At 41.7% G+C, this 19,762-nt stretch overlaps 1 protein-coding gene across 2 annotated transcripts in view; it reads right to left on the bottom strand.

Annotated features, from left to right (window-relative positions):
• The window catches only part of IQGAP2 (IQ motif containing GTPase activating protein 2), a 310,751-nt gene that overhangs the window by 149,864 nt on the left and 141,125 nt on the right, over positions 1-19,762 (bottom strand). Inside the window, exon 1 of one of the 2 annotated variants that reach the window (XM_025387820.1) lies at positions 12,613-12,649. The exons of the other annotated variant lie outside the window; for it this stretch is intronic. The gene's annotated coding sequence lies outside the window, so the exon portion shown is untranslated. Of the gene's footprint in view, positions 1-12,612; positions 12,650-19,762 lie in introns of those variants that run through there. 2 annotated transcript variants of the gene reach the window in all.

The following is a 19,762-nucleotide window of genomic DNA, read 5'->3' as shown; positions in this document are numbered from 1 at the left end:
TGATCCCAACCCAAGCTGCCGACACTATAATATGTCTGAACCACTTGTAGCTCTGAATAACAACTTTTAGAAGTTCAACAAGCCCCTAATAAGTGGTTATTACTGACCACTTATTAGGCATTATAGAATTGGAATCCAGTAGTCCCCCGTTATCCAAGGTTTTACTTTCTGCAGTTTTAGTTACTTGAGGTCAACTAGGTCTGAAAATATTAAATGGAAAGTTCTAGGAATACAAAATTCATGAGTTTTAAATTGCATACCATTCTGAGTAGTGTGATAAAATCTCATGCTGTCCCACTCCCATCCCTTCCTCATCACAAGAAGGGTAAGTGCAGTACAATAAGATATTTTGAGACAGAGACAGAGTCCACATTCACAGAACTTTTATCATAATATATTGTTACAATTGTTATAATTGTTCTGTTTTATTATTAGTTACTGTTGTTAATCTCTTTCTATGCCTACTTTATAAATTAAACCTGAGCATAGGTATGTATCTATATGCAAAAACAGTATATTCAAGGTTTGGTGCTATCTTCAGTCTCAGGCATCCACTGAGGGTCTTTCAACATATTTCCAATGGATGGGAAGGGAATAGTATATATGATAAAAATAGAAACATAAGTCTTGCCTTCAAAGAGCATTCAATATAATTGAGAAGGCCACACAATTCTAAGGAAAAGCCAGAGAACCATATGACAGGCTATGATGTGCAATGCTACATGGTAGGATATAATCAGAAAAAGTTTGGGAGTAAAGGGGAATCATTGGGTTATCACTGCAGCAATCAAGGAAAACATTAAAAAGGTGGTAGAACCTAGACTTGGCCTCGAAGAATAGAGTACAGTAAGTCCTCACCTACCTGGAAACTATGAATTTAAGCAAAATAATGTATAACAAAATCAATTTTACCATAGGTGAATTTCTACAAACAAGTTACACTGGGCGCTATGGCTCATGCCTGTAATTCCAGCACTTTGGGAGGGTGAGGTGGGAGGATTGCTTGAGGCCAGGAGTTTGAACCAGGCTAGGCAGCACAGTGAGGCCCTGGCTCTTAAAAAAAAAAAAAAAAAAAAGAGCCAGGCACCTGTGGTCCCAGTTACTCAGGGGGTTGAGGTGGGGGGATTGCTTGAGACCAGGAGTTTGAGGCTGCAGTAAGTTGTAGTCAGGCCACAGCATTCCAGCCTGGGCAACAGTGCAAGCCTCTGTCTCTAAAAAATAATTAAGTTCCTATTGCATATTTCTGGCCACAAAAACATCACCAAACTTCTAAATAAAGACCAAAACACCTCAATGTTAAACAATGAAATAAATGTGAGCTATACATACAATTAAGAAAGATTAATGTAAACTTTTAGTATAATGAAGGGACTGGAAAAATACAAAAAGTAAGATAATTCTTCACCCTCTTATTCCAGTTCAGGGTCTTGGGTGGCCGGAGCCTATCCCAGCAGCTCAGGGGTGGCGGGGTGAGGGGCACTAACCCTGGACAGGATGCATTCCCACTGGAGGACACACACACCCCCACCACACTCACTCAGTGGGGACAATGTAGCCACGTCAGTTAACCTAACACGCACGTCTAACGAGTGCCCAGAGAAAACCCACGTGGACCTTGGGAGACCACACGAACTCCACAGTGGCCCCTTCTTTTTCTTCATCAACATTATGAAGAAATGACATAGAATGAAACGACATTATTGGAGGACCTGCTATAGCTGGAAAGGCAGGGAGAGAACCGGAAGCTGGGGAGAACAGAAACTAAAGGCATAAAAGAAACATGGCTGACTCACGAAGAAAACCCAGGAAGACAGTGGGCCTTTGGGGCTCACAGAGAGAAAAGAGCAATGAAGCTGGGCCTTCACTGCGAAGCTAGGCTCTGGAAGGTCTAGCATGCAAGGACAGGTGTTGACATTTGTAGCCACAAGAAGCAGGGAGCTCCTGGCGGCCTCAAAGAAGAGGAGTGACGTGCTGGCAGTGGTAATTAGAGAAAATTCATCTGGTATAATGGATGCCTCAGAGACCAAGTCCTCTGTCAGGCCTTTCCCATTGTGAGGTGTTGAGGGATGGGATCAGCCAGGAAGAAATGGGAAGGAAGACAACCAAGAGACATTTCCAGGAAACAGTAAGAGGACTTGGTGACATCTCAGAAAAGGGAGTTGAAAAACAGACAGAGATTACCAGCCAGGGAGAGGCACGTGGTTGAAGGGAGGGTTCTGCACCAGGAGTCAGTCACATAGTGGTAGTGTGACTGTAAGCAAGTCCCCTCACCTCTCTGAGCCTCAGTTTCTCTCCTCTGCTAAAGGAGGGGTGTTGGTGATGAGAAGAATTTGTTGATAAAGTCCTTGCCAGCTCTAACATTCTAAGGGGCTGTGAAACTGGAAGAACAAGGAACAGGTAAGATGTGATGATGATGAACTTCCTTTTCACATATCATGCATATCATTCACATATCATTTGAGCCTTGTGTCAAATAAACTGAAGTAGGAATACCACAGACTTGCTAAATTTTGAAAAGAAGAAATAAATAATAATGCTGCCTTAAAAAAAAAAATGTGGCCAAGTTAAGAGCCACTGCTCTAGACCAAGTTTTTAAGCTAAATAAACTAATTAGGGTATTAGGTGATTTCACGGTAAAACACAATCTGTTTTCAAATAATTACATTTTCAAATAATTATCTTGGAAAAATGCAAGAAATCATCTTATACACAAAAATATATGAATGTTTTATAACAACCTGGTAATTGGGGTATATGTGTGAGGGGTAGGGTTGGGGGTAAACTGACAATTGGTAGCAAGAGTAGGGGGAGATAAGCTGACAATTGGGAGCAAGGGGCAGGATGCAAAAATAAAAGCTCTGAAGTATGATATTTTAGAGTTGGGCTTGTTTTTAAAAAGAGCTAATCACATTTTTGTCTATATTAGAATATATGTGCAGTTGGTTTAAAACACTGATACCAGGCCAGGCATGGTGGCTCAGGCCTGTAATCCCAACACTTTGGGAGGCCAAGAGGGGCGGATCACTTGAGGTCAGGAGTTCGAGAACACCCTGGCCAACATGGCAAAACTCTATCTCTACTAAAGACAAAAATTAGTTGGGCATGGTAATGGGCGCCTACATTCCCAGCTACTCAGGAGGCTGAGGCAGGAGAATTGCTTGAATCTGAGAGGCGGAGGTTGCAGTGAGCCAAGATCACACCACTGCACTCCAGCCTGGGTGACAGAGTGAGACTCCATCTCAAAAAAAATTAAGAAAAAAAATAATAAAACATTGATAGCAAAAACTTAGGTTAGCTATAACCTGTTTAAAATATAGCCATAGCTAATTCTTATGACATTATGAACTGCTCAAAGGCAAAGGCCATTTCTTCTTTCTCTTTATGATCCCTTTGTGCCTGGCAACCTGTTTACACAAAGCAAGTACTTAACATATGGTTATGAAAGATTCTGACTGCTAAAAAGAAAGTTTTCCAAGAATCACAGTTACATCATAAAATATTTTAAGATATTGCCAAAGATTTACGAAGTGTTACTTTTTTTAATATTAGGCATCAATGGAGATACCTCTTTTTCTCTGCCTTGAAAGTCAAAAGATGATGCTATTATTATCAATGACAGCTAGTAGTTATTGAGCACGATCTTGTGTCAAAATCTGGACTTGATACTTTATGGGGATTATCATGGAATCTTCTCATGATCGTTCCATAAAGAAGAGGTGCTATCGGGATCACCATTTGCTGATGATTTTCCGGTGTTGTTCTCAGATTCTGTTGATGTTCTGACGTGATATCTGAGGTTTTCCAAAGCTCAGAAAAGGCTAAGGCCACCCAGCTCAATAAGTTGACAGGGGCCAGCCTCTGCTCCTCTAATTCCAACTTTTAATTTCTCACAACTCACCAAACTGAATCCTCCAGTCTAGGCCTAGTGTAAAACAAAAGTGGTAACAAAATACTACAGGGCTACTTCCAGAGTAGCGGTCAGAGTTCCACGGCTTGGAGACATAGATGTTGTCACTGTTTCAGTATAAGGTCAGAGGATAGTATATTCACTGTCAGGGTTGAGTAGATTCCTGGGGCTTCGTTTGTTCTCTCAGAACTCCCTCTTTGTCACCTACCTTGCAACAGGCACAGTAAATGGTCCAGGTTTCCCCTTGTAGTGCTGTAGCAGGGCAGAGGCAGGATATAGGAAACTTAGAGCCTATTCAAATGCAGTCACCTCCTCAGGAAGGCCCACAGGCCTAGAGCTCTCAAAGATCCTTCCAATAAAATACAATTCGGAAACTCCTATCAATCATCAGCCGGTATATGAGCAACAAACAAGACTATTCTTCTAGGACAGGTGACAGACTCTGCTGACAGAATAACCAGTCAGACTGGGTACTTAACATTGCTCTAAAGGTATTTAAATCACTCACAATGAAGCAGGAGCCACGATATGCAACTTCTAAACTTGTGCACAGCCATCATGTGGGCTGACTAGCCTTTGGATCGATTTTTTAGTATAAGGAAAAAACTTCAAGCACAGATAGCGATATAGGAGTTAAGAAGAAATCACTCAGGCAGATAGCAAGGGTATGGGAGTCCTTGGTAAGGTTTTTCTTTTTAATGAAAAGCCGCCCCAAATCATTTTCTAACGAACAGCAGCCTGCAAGCTGGGAGCTTGCACAGGTGAATGCTGGCAAGAACTAAGGATTAGACATGTTCAAGATGGCGGCTCCACCTTCCCTTCTCTGTCAGCCGCCTGTACGGTAAAGGAGCAGACAAGATGGCCCCATCAACTGGAAAGTCTATTTGCATAAGAAGATTAGGGTGGGGCAACAAGCCTTCCCCATGTAAACCTCATACCTGATTGAACCAATCTATGAGCTCTATGTAAATCAGACACTGGCTCTTGAAACCCTACTATGAAACTCGGGGCATTCACCACCAGCAGGTCCTTTCTGCTGGGAGACCCCTTCCTCTACAGAGGAAGCTGTTTCTCTTCCTCTTCTCTTCTACCTATTAAACCTCTGCTCCTAAACTCCTTGTGTATGTGTCCTAAATTTTCCTGGCATGTCCTAAATTTTCCTGGCATGCGACAGACAACAAACCTCAGGGTATATACCCCAGACAACCGTAGCTGCTTCAATACCAAATTGTTCAACTAAGAGTAGTTGCTAGTCAGAGTCTGCATTCGTCGGCCCACGGCATCTGTGAGGGGCCAAGTGACGGCATTGTAACCACAGAAGGTGTGGGGAAATGAGTGTGACGGGTGCACCACCCTAAGGTGGCTCAGGAAAACCTCCCATGGATAAGCCTCCTCTCTCTCCTCCCCGTCTGCTGGCTGGAGAAGGTAGAATAACTTCCATCAGTCAGGGTTCCTGAATAATTCTGAATAATTGTGTGGTAAAGAACCCCTTGTTTTCAAGGTCATTCTTGTTGGTTAAAAAAAAAAAAAAAAAAAAAAAAGGCCGGGCGTGGTGGCTCAAGCCTGTAATCCCAGCACTTTGGGAGGCCGAGACGGGCGGATCACGAGGTCAGGAGATCGAGACCATCCTGGCTAACACGGTGAAACCCCGTCTCTACTAAAAATACAAAAAATTAACTGGGCGTGGTGGCGGGCGCCTGTAGTCCCAGCTACTCGGGAGGCTGAGGCAGGAGAATGGCATGAACCCGGGAGGCGGAGCTTGCAGTGAGCTGAGATCCAGCCACTGCACTCTAGCCTGGGCGACAGAGCGGGACTCCGACTCAAAAAAAAAAAAAAAAAAAAAGCAGCAGCAGCTCTTGTGTCTCCTCACCCCCACCCTACACTACTGAACCTTACAGGAGCAGGTTGCTATTGCCATTGCTGACCTCAGTTTCAGGGGCTTGCTGATCTGTTACATGAACAAGTGAGTGGTACCTGGCCACACCAATACAAGTTTTAAGTGTGACTTGTATGGTATGTTGGGGTCAAACTTCCTATAACAATCACAACGGAGGGACAACTAGCCTGATGTTCAGGAAGTCTGGCTCTGTGATCACCAGCTATATGCACTGGAACAGGTCGCTTAATACTCTGAGTATTCAGTGTTAGTCCATAAATCTAAAATTATAATGGAATTCAATATAACTGTGTAATTATGTAATATGACTGTGTGTGGCTTAACATCTTTATTGAGATATAATCCACACATCATACACTCACCCGTTTAACACGTGGAATGCAATGGTTTTTAGTATATTCACTGAGTTGAAAGACCATCATCATTATCAATTTTAGAACATCTTCCTTACACCAAAAAAGAAACCTTATATCCATAAACAGTCACTCTCCATTTACCCCCAAGCCCCTAACCCACTAATCTACTGTCTTTAGATTTGCCTATTCTGAACATTTCCTGTAAATGTAAATAGACTCATACAATATGTGGCCTTTTGTGACCTTTCACTTAGCATAATGTTTTCAAGGTTTATCCATGTTCATCTGGACTTCATATTTTTTTCTTGAATAATATTTCATTGTATGGATATGTCACATTTATTTATTTATTCATCAGTTTTTGGACATGTTATTCCCGCCCCCCCCCCCCGCAACTTTTTGACTATTGTGAATGATACTGCTATAAACATTTGTGAACTAGTTTTTGCATTGACGTATGTTCTCATTTCCCTTGGGTATATACCCAAGAGTAGAATTGTTGGGTCATATGGTGACTCTATGTTTAATCTTTTTAGGACTTCCAGACCGTTTTCCAAAACAGCTGTACCATTTCCCCTTCCCACCAGCAGTATATGAGGATTTCAATTTCTTCACATCCTTGCCAATACTCTTCTGTCGTTTTGATTACAGCCATTCTAGTGGATGCAAAGTGGCATCTCATTATGGTTTTGATTTTCATTTCCCTGATGGCTAATGATATTCAGCTTCTTTTTATATGCATATAGCCCATTTATATACTTTTGGAGAAATGTCTTTCAAATCTATCGCTCATGTTTTAGTTGAATTATTTGTCTTCTTATTTTTGAGTTATAAGAGTTCCTTACATATTCAGTATACAAGATTCTTATTTGATATATGATTTGAAAGTGTTTCCTCCATTCTGTGGACTGTCTTTTCACTTTTTTAATGGTGTTATTTGATGCAAAAATGTTTTTATTTTGATGAAGTCTCATTCATCTATTTCTTCTTTTGTTGTTTATATTTTTGGTGTTTTATATGTTACATATTTATGCCTATGTTTTCTTCTCTTTTATCTCTTAGTTTAGGTCTTTGATCCATTTTGAACTACTTTTTGTATATGGTGTGAGGTGAGAGTCTAACTTCATTGTTTTGCATGTGCCTACCCAGTTGTCCCAGCACCACTTATTGAAGACTACCTGACGAGTTAATGGGTACAGCACACCAACATGGCACATGTATATATATGTAACAAACCTGCACGTTGTGCACATGTACCCTAGAACTTAAAGTATAATAAAAAAAAAAAAAAGAAAAGAAAAGACTACCTTTGTTGAACTGTCTTGGCACCTTTATTGAAAATTAACTGACTGTACAAGTGAGAGTTCATTTCTGAACTCTCAATTCTAGTCCAATCTATATGTCTATGACTTATGTACAGATAGTACATAAAGTGTGCATACATAAAATCAAGTTAGAGATACTTCATGTGTCTTCAAGAGCCTGTCTTCAAATTTGGCCTAAAAATCTACAGAAATGAAAACCAGAATATTCCCCATTCCTCCCCAATAGTGTCCTTACATTCACTGCTTCTTCCTCATTCCTTCTGTTGACTAGTTTTATTGGCCCACAACTCCAATATGTGAATGTCTTGCCCCAAAGCAAAAGTTGAAGCTATTTCTTATGAGCAACTTAAGGGTTGCTAGAGAACCTCATCTTCCTTTTTAGGGTGGCACTACTTGTGGAAGAAGGGGAGAGAAAGGAGAAATCTTTCAAATTTTAGGGCAAGAAGAAAAATTCTGTCTTGTGGGAGACAAAAAAAAAAAAAAAGAAAAGAAAAGAAAAAGAAAAAACAGAAACCACCCCACAAAAATCTGGGAACAAACAATCCTTTCTTTTATACTACTTTGTGCCTTGCAGAACATATGAAAGTTGTTTTGTGGAGGCATTTGCTATCTGAGTTGTTATTCAGGAAATCACCAACTATAAATCTTGGTCTGTATCATACAGTGCTGTATGGAATAAGTATTCTGACGGTAGAACTGCTGGCCAAGAACAGAAAAGTGTGTTTTATCTGCATAAACCCTGTTTTAATGCAGTGCCCTGTTCTATGAACTCCCAAGTATCACAAGTCAATTTTTCCCCTAATATTTTAAAAATCAGCATATAAGACATATTCTAAAAGAATATAAGAATATGTGGCCTTTGTTTTTATGTATAGCATAGTTGGTCATTTTTCACCTTCTGTGTCAACAGGCAGTAAAAGCATCAGAAGGACTAAGTTAAGTTCTCATGGCAAAACTTTTCATCAGCTGGAGGCCAGTGCAAAACTGCCACCATGATTCCATTAGCCTTATTAGCTCAGGGGGACGTGGCTGTAGGAACCTACCCTGCAAAACTGAGGTGTGCATCTATGGGCCCCCATCCTTCTCTCATACAAAACTTACTTGGTTCACTCTAAGAAAGTGACATGAAAGGCTAATTTTTTTAATTTAGTAAAATTTTTGCTTTGCTTTAAGAATGCTATTTTCCTTAAAACGCAGGCACACAATACCATGAAAAGAATCAACATATGACTTCAAGATCTAGTAGGAGTGGAGGAGACTTCAGAGGACTTACGTCTCACTCTTCTCTTTCAGGGGGCGATGATATAGTATAATCTGTTGAGTTTGGCAAGATTCCCCAAACTGTGTTGCAATGAACGCTGACTCAGATGCTAAGAGAGACTATTGCTAGAAATACGGACATGAAAGGTGATTCTAGTGAGATTTTAGACAGAAATGAGAATGTATTGTTAGACACTGAAGAAAAGGCAATCCTTGTTATAAAATGGCCAAGAACGTCGCTGAACTGCGTTTTTGTGTTTTGTGGAAGGTAGAGCTTGTAAGTGACAACCTTGGATATTCTGCTGAGATTTCTAAGCCAAGTGTTGAAAGCCTGCTGTGCTTTCCTTGCCACTTTCCTTTCTCCTTACCTGCTTCTAGCAAAGTGCGAGAGAAGTGAGAGAAATTAAAGAAAAAATTGTTAGGCTAAACAAACCAGAACTTAAAGATCTGGAAAATTCTCAGCTTATCCATATTGCAAGAAAATGAGAATGTGTTCTAGAGAGGGCACCAACGGTGTGACTGAACAATCGCTCCCTAAAGAGTGACAGTGGGACTCACAGATCTAATCAGTCATCTCAACAGAAGGCAGGAATAGAGATGGGGTTCTACCAGCAGCAGAAACACTGCTGACTTGGACTAAAGGGGACAGAGACAGGACACAACAGCACTAGGCTTCTGAGATGCTACAGGATGGGACAATAGATCTATCTGGCTCTGGGTGTGAGCATGTATTATCCTTCAAGAAAAAGGAAGAATGGTCCCTAAAGCTGCTACTCTCACCCCACACTGAAAGTGTTCAGGCCTAGGGGGCGAGGAAGTGTCTCTTCCATTTCAAAGGGGGAGGCTGTCTCTGTCTCCGTGTCAGTGAGTCAGGCTGTCATTGTCCAAGGCCTCAAAAGCAAGGCTACCACCTGGGGCCTTGAAGAAATTCTGCCAGCCCAATGGGTCTGGAGGACAGATCATCATGTAAAAAGAATTATTCTCAGGCCTTAAAATCGAACATAATTTGCCCAGTTAGGTCTTGGATTTGCTTTGGACCCATGACCCTTTTTTCTTCCTTCCAAGTTCCCCTTTTGGAATGGGAATGTCCATCCTAAGCCTGTCCCCATCATTGTATTTTGGAATCAAATAATTTGTCTGGTTTCACAGGTTCACAGCTGGAGAAGAATTTTTGCCGCAAGACAAATCATGTATCTTGAGTCTCACCCACCTTGATGTAGATGATATTTAGATGAGATTTGGGACTTAGAATTGACAGTAGAATGGGTTAAGGCTTAGGCTGTTGAATGCAGGTGAATGTATTTTGCTGTGAGGAGGACATGAATTTTGATGGTGCAGAGGGCAGAGTGTTATGGGCAGAACTGTGTTCCCCTCCCCAAATTTATATGTTGAAGTCCTAACCCCTAATACTTCAAAATGAGACTGTATTTGAAGACAGGGCCTTTAAAGAGATGGTTAAGTTAAAACGAGGTGATTAAGTCAGGCTGCTGTCCTTATAAGAAAAGGTGCTTAGGGCGCAGAGAGCTCCCAGGGCTGCATGCTCAACAGAGGGAAGACAGAAGGACATAGTGAAAGGGCCATCTGCAAAGCCAAAGACAGAGGCCTCAGAAGAAACCAAACATGTTGACACCTTGCTCTTGGATTTCCAGCCTCCAAAACTGAGAAAGTAAATTTCTGTTGTTTAAGCCTCCCAATCTGTGGTATTTTGTTTATGGCAGCCTGAACAAACAAATACACTAGCTAAAACATCAGCTCCCATCATCCTGTAAAATTCCTCACCCAATTTTCTCTTCACTACATTTATTACTACCTGGCAGACTAGATATTAATACTTATTAGTTTGACTGGCTCACCCAGTTAGACTGTAAATTCTACGATAGCAAGGACCTTACCTATCTTGAGAGGCATCTAACACAATGGTTGAAAGCACACACTCCAGAGTTCGATGCCTGAGACTGAACCAAAGCTCTGCCACTTACCAGTTACGTGCCCCTTGGGTAACTGAATTAATCTGAGTCTGTTTCCTAATCTATAAAATGGGATAATAATAGAACTGCTTCCAAAGGCTGTTATGAGTTAATAGGAGAAAAGCACTAGAACAGTGCCTGGCATATAGTAGGTACCGTTCATGGTAGCTATTGTAGTTTTTACTGCTCACCACCATATCCCAGACCATCCCCCTGCCTGACTGCCAATGTAATTCACTGTTCACACCTGACCTTCGGCACTATTTGTTTAGTTCATACCTGCCAATGTAATTCACTGTTCACACCTGACCTTCGGCACTATTTGTTTAGCCATATAGACTTCCTTGTGCAGGAAGTATGCCAGCATTTTGACTATCAAACATGCTTTCTTCTCCCGTCCCAGTCTGTTGCACCCCCTGAACAAATCCACTCCTCCTGCTAAACACATCCTATTGCCTTACACCAAATACAGTCTTAAATGGCATTTAGTAGGGGCTATGTAAATATTTACATATGTTCAGGAGAGGCGGGTTTCTGCTATAATGAGACTCCCACTCTACTGATAATGCCAATGGCAAACAATTACAGCTCACATTTACTTAGCACATAGGCTAGCACTTAGCAGGTACTTGGCACTTATATGAATGTATTCTCACACTAACCTGATGAGATTGATATCACTCCCCTTTAATAGAGAAGGAAGAAAAGGCTCAGAGAGTTAAGTAATTTGCTCAAGATTACACAGCTAGTAAGCAGCTGGGCTGTGATTTAAATTCAGGCTGTCACCTCTACAGGACATCTCTCAGCCACTCTGCTCTGACAAATCATTTAAGATTAATAGGGTGAACAGGGCTTAAGCTCACTTCCTAGGAATGTTCTCTTCTTAAGCAGAAGCCTTAGGTGAAACCTTTTCTAAAGCTAAAATGAGCCAATTCAGATCTTCATAAACTATGCTTTTGCAAAGCCAGGTATGCCTGTGCCTTAAGACAAGATGAAGGTGAATATACTCTTTAGGACTGGCTGAAGAGACTGCGGTCACTTTCAGAAGCATCTGTGGGGGTACAGCTGTGTTCACTGGACCTCAGATCCCCAAAAATCAGGCTTCAAACTTGGTTCTGCAACTGTATTCATCTTTATTACCTTGCGGTACAACAATCTCTCTGGGCCACAATTTCCTCTATCAGAAAATTGGGTACAATACACACTACCTCACAGATAAGTCATGAGAATGAAAGCAGATGCTAAATGTGAAATCACCTAGGGAAAAAGTACCCAGCATGCAACAGGTCCTCAGGAAACAATTGTTAACAAAATGAAATTAAAAGGAGGTAGGCAAATGGGCACCAGTTTAAAGTGTAATGCTACCAAGGATTTATCACACTGTTCTCCACAAAGCAGCCTGGCCACACTGACCTGAACATAGGAGATCCAATGTCTTCTAGGTGGAGACTACTGTGGGACGTGACACCCTGTAGGAAAATAAGCTGACCAAAGGGCCTTGGAGAACTGAGCTCAAAAACGGGACTCTGTCAACCTGCCTTCCCTAGAACTTGCTACAGGGGAGACTGAGCTGTCATGTCTGTTTGCAGTGCAAAGCACCTTCAGTTTTACCAAATAACCACGAGCTGGGGTGCAGAGGAAAAGTAAAGAAGAGAGAACCGAAAGTACTCAGCAGAAGTTTCCTGGCACATCAACACTCATCTGAGGCTTACGCATACATTTTGGTCTAAATAACAACTTAAGACTTGATGAAGCAGATTCTCCTTCCTGGGTTTGTCTACACTGTGCACATGCTCTAACCACAAAATAATCACTGTTCTTGCACTTTTAAACATGTCTTTGCCCCAACGTAGGCAGGAAAATGAAAGCAACGAGCTTAATAAGATCATTGTAAACTTACTTAAATTGCCACAACTCCTTCCTACACTTGACTTCCCTCTTCTAAGCCCCAAGCAAGTATTCAATATGGAATTGTTAAATAATGGACATTCCAGAACGCCAAGAGAATGCCATAGCTGAAGCCAGGCCGTATTTCGACATATAAGAAACATAACTGGCAAAAGCTGTATCCAGTATCAATTTCCTTCCTTCTCTTCCTCCCCTTAAACTACAGGTATCTTATGTCCAAAGTTAACCCTTTCTTGGAGGTGGTGAATCAGGGAGAGTTACACAGACTGATTCCTCTACAGCCTAAAGGATCAAAAGAGAATAGCTCTCAGCAGATAGTGTGAAGTAATAGCACAGTGAAAAATTCAACTGTGAGGAATGTCATGTTAATACCATATTTGCAGTGCTTTCTTCCTCTAGCTACGTTCTTTGTCCAGCCCTTTTTGATTTCCCCCACCTCCACTACCAGCTGTGCCAAGGAAGTGACAAATGGGGACTCACTAGATGCCATCAATCATTGTCACCAAGAAGAGAAAAAAGAATCCAACATATGTTCTTGCAAATGCCTCCCACTCTCCACTCCCACCTCTTCCTCTTCACTGACACACAATCTTTATAAGCAGTAAGCCAACTTTTTTAATATCCCTTGAGTGAAAACGTTTGAGGCACAGATAGGAGGAGCATCCCAAGCACCATTCTTTCCTGATTTGCGTGTCCGTAGTTACAGTTCTCAGTGCAAGTGGCAAGACCAAGGCAGGGTTACCCACCAATGAGTTACTGCCAATCCTGACTACAGAGAGCAGAAGGGCTGCTGATGATTAAACCAATGCTGCTCTTGTGCCAGGCGGGACAGAGGAACAGAAAGATGTACAATACAGGTAGCAGATGGTACTCTCTGCAACTCATTCTGACGACAGAACAGGAGTTTCCTATTTGTCTGCTGACTACCATGATGCTTGATAGATCAATTCCTATGGCAACAGCTCTAAGTATAATGCACTACAAATAAAAAAGGGTATTTTGTTTTGTTGTTTTTTTTGAAATGGAATCTCGCTCTGTCACTCAGGCTGGAGTGCAGTGGCGTGATCTCAGCTCACTACAACCTCTGCCTCCCACGTTCAAGCGATTCTTCTGCCTCAGCCTCCTGAATAGCTGAGATTACAGGCACATGCCACCACACCTGGCCAATTTTTGTATTTTTAGTAGAGATGGGGTTTCACCATATTAGCTAGGCTGGTCTTGAACTCCTGACCTCAAGTGATCTGCCCACTTCGGCCTCCTGAAGTGCTGGGATTACAGGTGTGAGCCACCATACCCGGCCAAAAAGGGGTGTATTAAATAGATATAGAAACCTGTGTTCATTTCTGGGAATAAAGCAAGAGGTAGAGTGTGGCCACTTCCATCACAGGCCGTAGGAGAATTTTCTCTGGCTCAATAATCCCCTATTGGGCATCTATTCTGGCTAAAGAAAAAGAAAATCAATAAAGACCAATGATATGCACGTAACCACAATGATATTAAAAAATAAAAAACTGAGTTGTCTGATGACAGGAGAGAGTGTGAAGTGATAACTCATTATATAAATGGAATACTATACAGCCATTAATATTTATGACAGATTAGCAAAATGGAGGAAAGTTGATATAGTAAAGTGAGTAAAACAGTAACACAAAAGTACATGCACTTTTTGTCATGTGTGTCAACATGAGAAAAAACCTGGGTAAAAAGTCACCACAATTGCTTCAACTATTTTCCAAATCTCAGTTTGGCCCTACAAAGACAGGCAGCAATGAAGTAGATTCACACCTAGCAAAATGGATGGAACATTCAAAGCCTAGTAAAAAAAAAACTAAGGAACAGAATGAGGTAGATATACCATTTGCATAAATTAAAAATACTTACACACAAAACAAGATACATTGCAAGAATACACACAAATCTAAATGATACATTGTATACATATCAGAATGTTGCCTATGGGAGGGAGGGAACCAGGGATAAAAGGAAATAACTTTTAGGGGTCCAGCACAAACCAGCGCCCACCATGTGCCCAGAGATACTGTACCATGACCTAAAGAGAGTGGTCAGCTTAACGTTTGCCCCGAGGTCCTTCAGCAAGGCTAGGCATGGTTTTAAGATTGTACCGTAAACTGGTGCAATTTCAGACCACCACACATTTCCTCTCCACGGCAATGCCCCTTGCTCCCAAACAGTAGCTGCCTTTTATGATGCCACTTCTGTTCAGTCCATTTCTAATTTTCCTTCTGTTTAACAAGTTTGAAAGGCTGCAGGAAATCATCATTAATGAGAAATATTTAATCATATTGCTACTGTATACACATCCATGTTACACAACAGTATAACAATTGTATAGTTATATATATTTATGTGTATATATGTATGTATATGTAGAGATAGCGATATAGAAGAAAACTGTAGATATGTATATATGTACTGTATATAACTACATATGTATATATGTACTGTATGTATATACATATATACTGTATATAACTACATATATGCTATAGATATGTATATATGTATTGTATATAAATACATACATACTGTATACAACTACATATAGTTCTATCTCTATACAGTTATCTATAAACTATAGATAACTATTCAGAAATTATTCCCACCGGCCGGGCGCGGTGGCTCAAGCCTGTAATCCCAGCACTTTGGGAGGCCGAGACGGGCGGATCACGAGGTCAGGAGATCGAGACCATCCTGGCTAACACGGTGAAACCCCGTCTCTACTAAAAATACAAAAAACTAGCCGGGCGAGGTGGCAGGCGCCTGTAGTCCCAGCTACTCGGGAGGCTGAGGCAGGAGAATGGCGTAAAAACCCGGGAGGCGGAGCTTGCAGTGAGCTGAGATCCGGCCACTGCACTCCAGCCTGGGCGACAGAGCGAGACTCCGTCTCAAAAAAAAAAAAAAAAAAAGGAAAAAAAAAGAAATTATTCCCACTAGGCTACAAAAGAAACTGGCAATAGTGTTTACCTCTGGGAAGGGGAACTGGGTGAGAGGAAGATACAATTTTCACTGTCCCCTCCTTTGGGCCTTTTAAATTTTGTACCACGTGTATATATGACCAAAAAAAAAATTAGAGCACTTAATTAAGCAACCACTCACTCTGTATACATACATTACACAGTAGACTTAAGAAGTAAAGTGTTCCAACTATACCAGAAGCAATAAAAATCTGACCAAGTTCTCTCCAAGCTACATCCTGGTTTGCCTTAGCTAGATCCATCTCTACCCAGCACAACCACAGGCAGCTCACAAGGTGGCAGCATTCGCTGCTGTGCTTGGCTATACGTCCTTGATTTTATATGTAGGTTAATAATCAATTAGAGCCCTGCCACCCAGAATATCCTCCTAGGACCCAAGTCGGCTGGGAACTGCTATCTCTGTCAAGTGGCCCTGTTCTTGTGTCTTAGTGCTTCTTGGCTCTGAGGATTGTAGACTCTCTTGTGAACCTTCATGGGCTGTAGGAACCCCTGGGGGATTCAGGGTCTTTACTCCTTGACAAAGAAGGCATGTTAAAAATTGTTTCAAATGAAGGTTCTTATCTTAGAAGTCAGTTTATTTCCTGTCTGCCAGCTTTTTGGTCAGATCAGCAGACATCTGGGGTGCCGTGCCTATGGGAGCAGGAAGATGACGATGGGCCGCCAGGGGAGCGTGGCTTTGGACTGGCTAGAAAGTGATGCCTACGGGGACCCATTCCTACACATGTTCAGGAGTGGGGCATGTGAACTGCTACCCACAGTGAATTCTCACTCAGAAAGCCTTGCAGGTGCCTAGGAGTTTCCAGACAGATCATTAAGTACCATTTCACTTGCCTAACAATTTCATTATTGTTCTGTATTGACATAGACATCAGAAATGGAGAAAACTTCTTTCCATGGCACACCCTAATGGGGGGAAATGTAAATCAACCTAACCAAAAAAAAAAAAAAAAAAAAAAAAAAATCCAAACTCGTCCCACCTACCTTGAGAAATAAAAGACAAGTGGAGCTTTTAGGACGGAGGGGCAAGATGAAGCCAGAAAACAAACTGTTACAAAATAAGAAAATACAAGTCCAAACTCACAACTGACTACTATGCCCAGTTAGGAAAAAGAAGACAGATAAGAAGAGACTGATAGATGCAGAAAGAAACTGGCTGAGAAGCGGAAGATAAACACATGCACCATGGATTTCCCTGACAGGAAGCACAAATCATCAGGACTGACTTGGTGACAACGAGGTTCCCAGCTCCATCATCTGGGCAAATGATCAGCAGCTCCTCAGAGAAACATGCCGGAGGGCGAGACGCCGGAGGGCGAGACGCCTGAGCGCGGAGGCGAGGAGGCTGGTCCACCCAGGCTCCGAGGCCCACTTGCACATTTACATCCCTCTGACCACCATCCAGCACTGGCTCTTGATCACTGAAACGCTTCACCTTTAATGAAGTCATTAGCGACCACACAGAGAGACGGGCTGAAAACCACAAGGGGTGTCATGCGAAGGTTTGAGGGAAGAGGAGCTGGTTATAAGAGAACTCTATTCCACTCTGGCCTTCTTAAGTTTCAGGAAATATGGCTTGAGCAGCAGTACAGCCAGCCCTGTGCAATAACAAATCATGCTGCGAGGGTGTTCTGGGCCGGCTTGGGTTTCACAATGCCTCCATTTCATGGCTGTGACGCAGCCTCATCCTACACCTTCCAGTACTGATTATCTGTAAGACACAGGATCTGAAGCGGCCAATTATCATCGTCACAATCTAAACAGCTACAGCCACTGCTAACTGTATTTCCTGACCACAGACATGAAACATTTGTATTTCTTATGCCTTAACTCTAGCACATACAAAGGCTATTAAATGAATGAGCACACACACAGATATAAAGTCCTTGTATATGTGAAAAGATTTCTCTATAACATAAACAGTGGACACAACTAGCAAGCAGAGGCCTACAATTAGGTAGCAATAACAGAGGAGCCACTCTATGTTAGAATGTGGTAGAGCTAAAAGGGTGTGTCTACCTGATGGGCAGATGCAAAACATGATATCCAATTGTTCCAGGTATGAGGAAACAGATTTAAAGCAACTTTTAACCAGCAGAAACCAATCTGTTGATAAGACCCGTCCCTCAAGGGGCTCAAGGGATGCAAGGATAAATGAGGAGATTTCAGATTTTATCAGGCAAGGAAGTGTCAGTGGAGGTATTAAGTAGCTAGGTAGAACAGAAGTATTAGTCATATCTAATCACCTCAATTATTTATATAAGTTGGAATAAATCCAAACTAACTTTAGCCTCAGAAAATCCACTGTAACAGGGCTTGGAAACAGGTACCTGCAGGGGTGAGGCCGGTACTGGTAAGGAACAAAGCTGGCTGGGTGGGGGTTGTAAGCAACTTGGCTCTAGCTCACAGCTACTTGTGAAAATGTGGACCACAAGGGCCTGAGCTTTGGGATTTCCTAAAAAGTGGAAGATTCAGATTTTTTATGAGTTCTTCTGATTTTTAAATGCTCACAACTAACTGAAAAGTAGTGGCCAGGCACAGTGGCCCATACCTGTAATCCCAACACTTTGGGAGGCCAAGGCAGGAGGACTACTTGCGCCCAGCAGTGTGACACCATCTCTATAATTTTTTTTTTTAATTAGCAGGGCATGGTGTTGCATGCCTGTAGTCCCACCTACTTAGAGGGCTGTGGTGGGAGCATTGCTGCAGCCCAGGAGGGTGAGGTTTCAGTGAGCTGTGATTGCATCACTTTGTGCTAGTCTGGGTGACAGAGCAAGACACTATCTCAAACACACACACACACACACACACACGCACGAAAAATAAACATTCTGCACGTTGAATCAATCACATCTAAAACTCTTATTACAGTATTTCAAAGGAGGTGAAACTATGCTCTGTATGTTCTCACATAGGTGAAGGTGGGTTATGAGTTTGTAGGGGAGAAGTTGCTCTTTCCAGCATTCTTGAAAAATAGAGCTTTCTTAATGATAAGCAGCTATATAAAAGTAGAACTGGGATATCAGGGAAACGCACATCAAACCATAAGGCAATATTACTTTATTAAGATGGCTACTGGTTTTAAAGAAACAAAAAATAACAAATGATGGTGAGGATGATGAGAAATAGAAATTGAAACACTTGTGAACTGTTAGTGGGAATGTAAGATGGGGCAGCCACTGCGGAAAACAGTTTGGTGGCTCCTCAAAAAGTGAAACGTAGAATTACTTTGTGATCCAGTATAGGTATTATAATATCCCCAAAGAATTAGAAGCAAAGACTCAAATATACACTTGCACCCCATATTAATTGCAGCATCAGTCATGGTCACCAAAACATGGAAGCAACTCAAGTGCCCATCAACAGATGAATAAACGAAATGTGGTATATATCCATACAACACAAAATTATTCGGCCATGAAAAGGAATAAAATTCTGATAAACGCCACATGAATGAAACTTGAAGACATGACACTAAGTAAAAAAGCCAGACAAGCACCAAAGGACACATATATTCTATAATTCCACTTATATGAGGTACCTAAAGTAGGCAGATCACAGAGGCAGAAAGTAGAATAGAGGTTACCGGGGGCTAGGAGGAGGGGGAATAGGGAATTATTTTCAATAGATACAAAGTTTCAGCTTTGCAAGATAAAAATTTCTGGAAATGGAGAATGGTGACGTTGCACAATGTTGTAAATGTACTTAATGCCTCTAGATTGTACATTTAAAAATGGTTAGAATGGTAAAATTTTACATTATATATATTTCATCACGATATAAAAAAGAAAAGCTGTGATATGTGTGGAGAAGATAGGTGTCTTTCAAAAGGAGGTGCCTTTCTTACATGATGGCTTTTTCTGCAATCAATACAGAAATAAGCACTATCACTCATTAGACATTAGAGTCTGGCTATGCCCTTGATGAAGTGTTAGGACCTTATTACTTCCTGGGAACCTTGCTGCTCTACAGGAATCTTCCCCAGGGCTATCATGTATGGTTGTGTAGGTGGCACACTGTACACCAGAACCTAGTCCGGGGGCCAGCCTGTGTGCTACAGGCCAGGTCCTGTGCCTGGAGGAGGGAACATCTTTTCCTTCTTGAAAAGGCACTATAGGCTAAGAGTAGCCCTGATGTTCTGCAGGCTCA

This window comes from Theropithecus gelada, chromosome 6 (assembly GCF_003255815.1).
Source record: "Theropithecus gelada isolate Dixy chromosome 6, Tgel_1.0, whole genome shotgun sequence".
In the NCBI taxonomy this organism is placed as follows: domain Eukaryota; kingdom Metazoa; phylum Chordata; class Mammalia; order Primates; family Cercopithecidae; genus Theropithecus; species Theropithecus gelada.
This window is presented reverse-complemented; position numbering and strand designations above follow the sequence as displayed.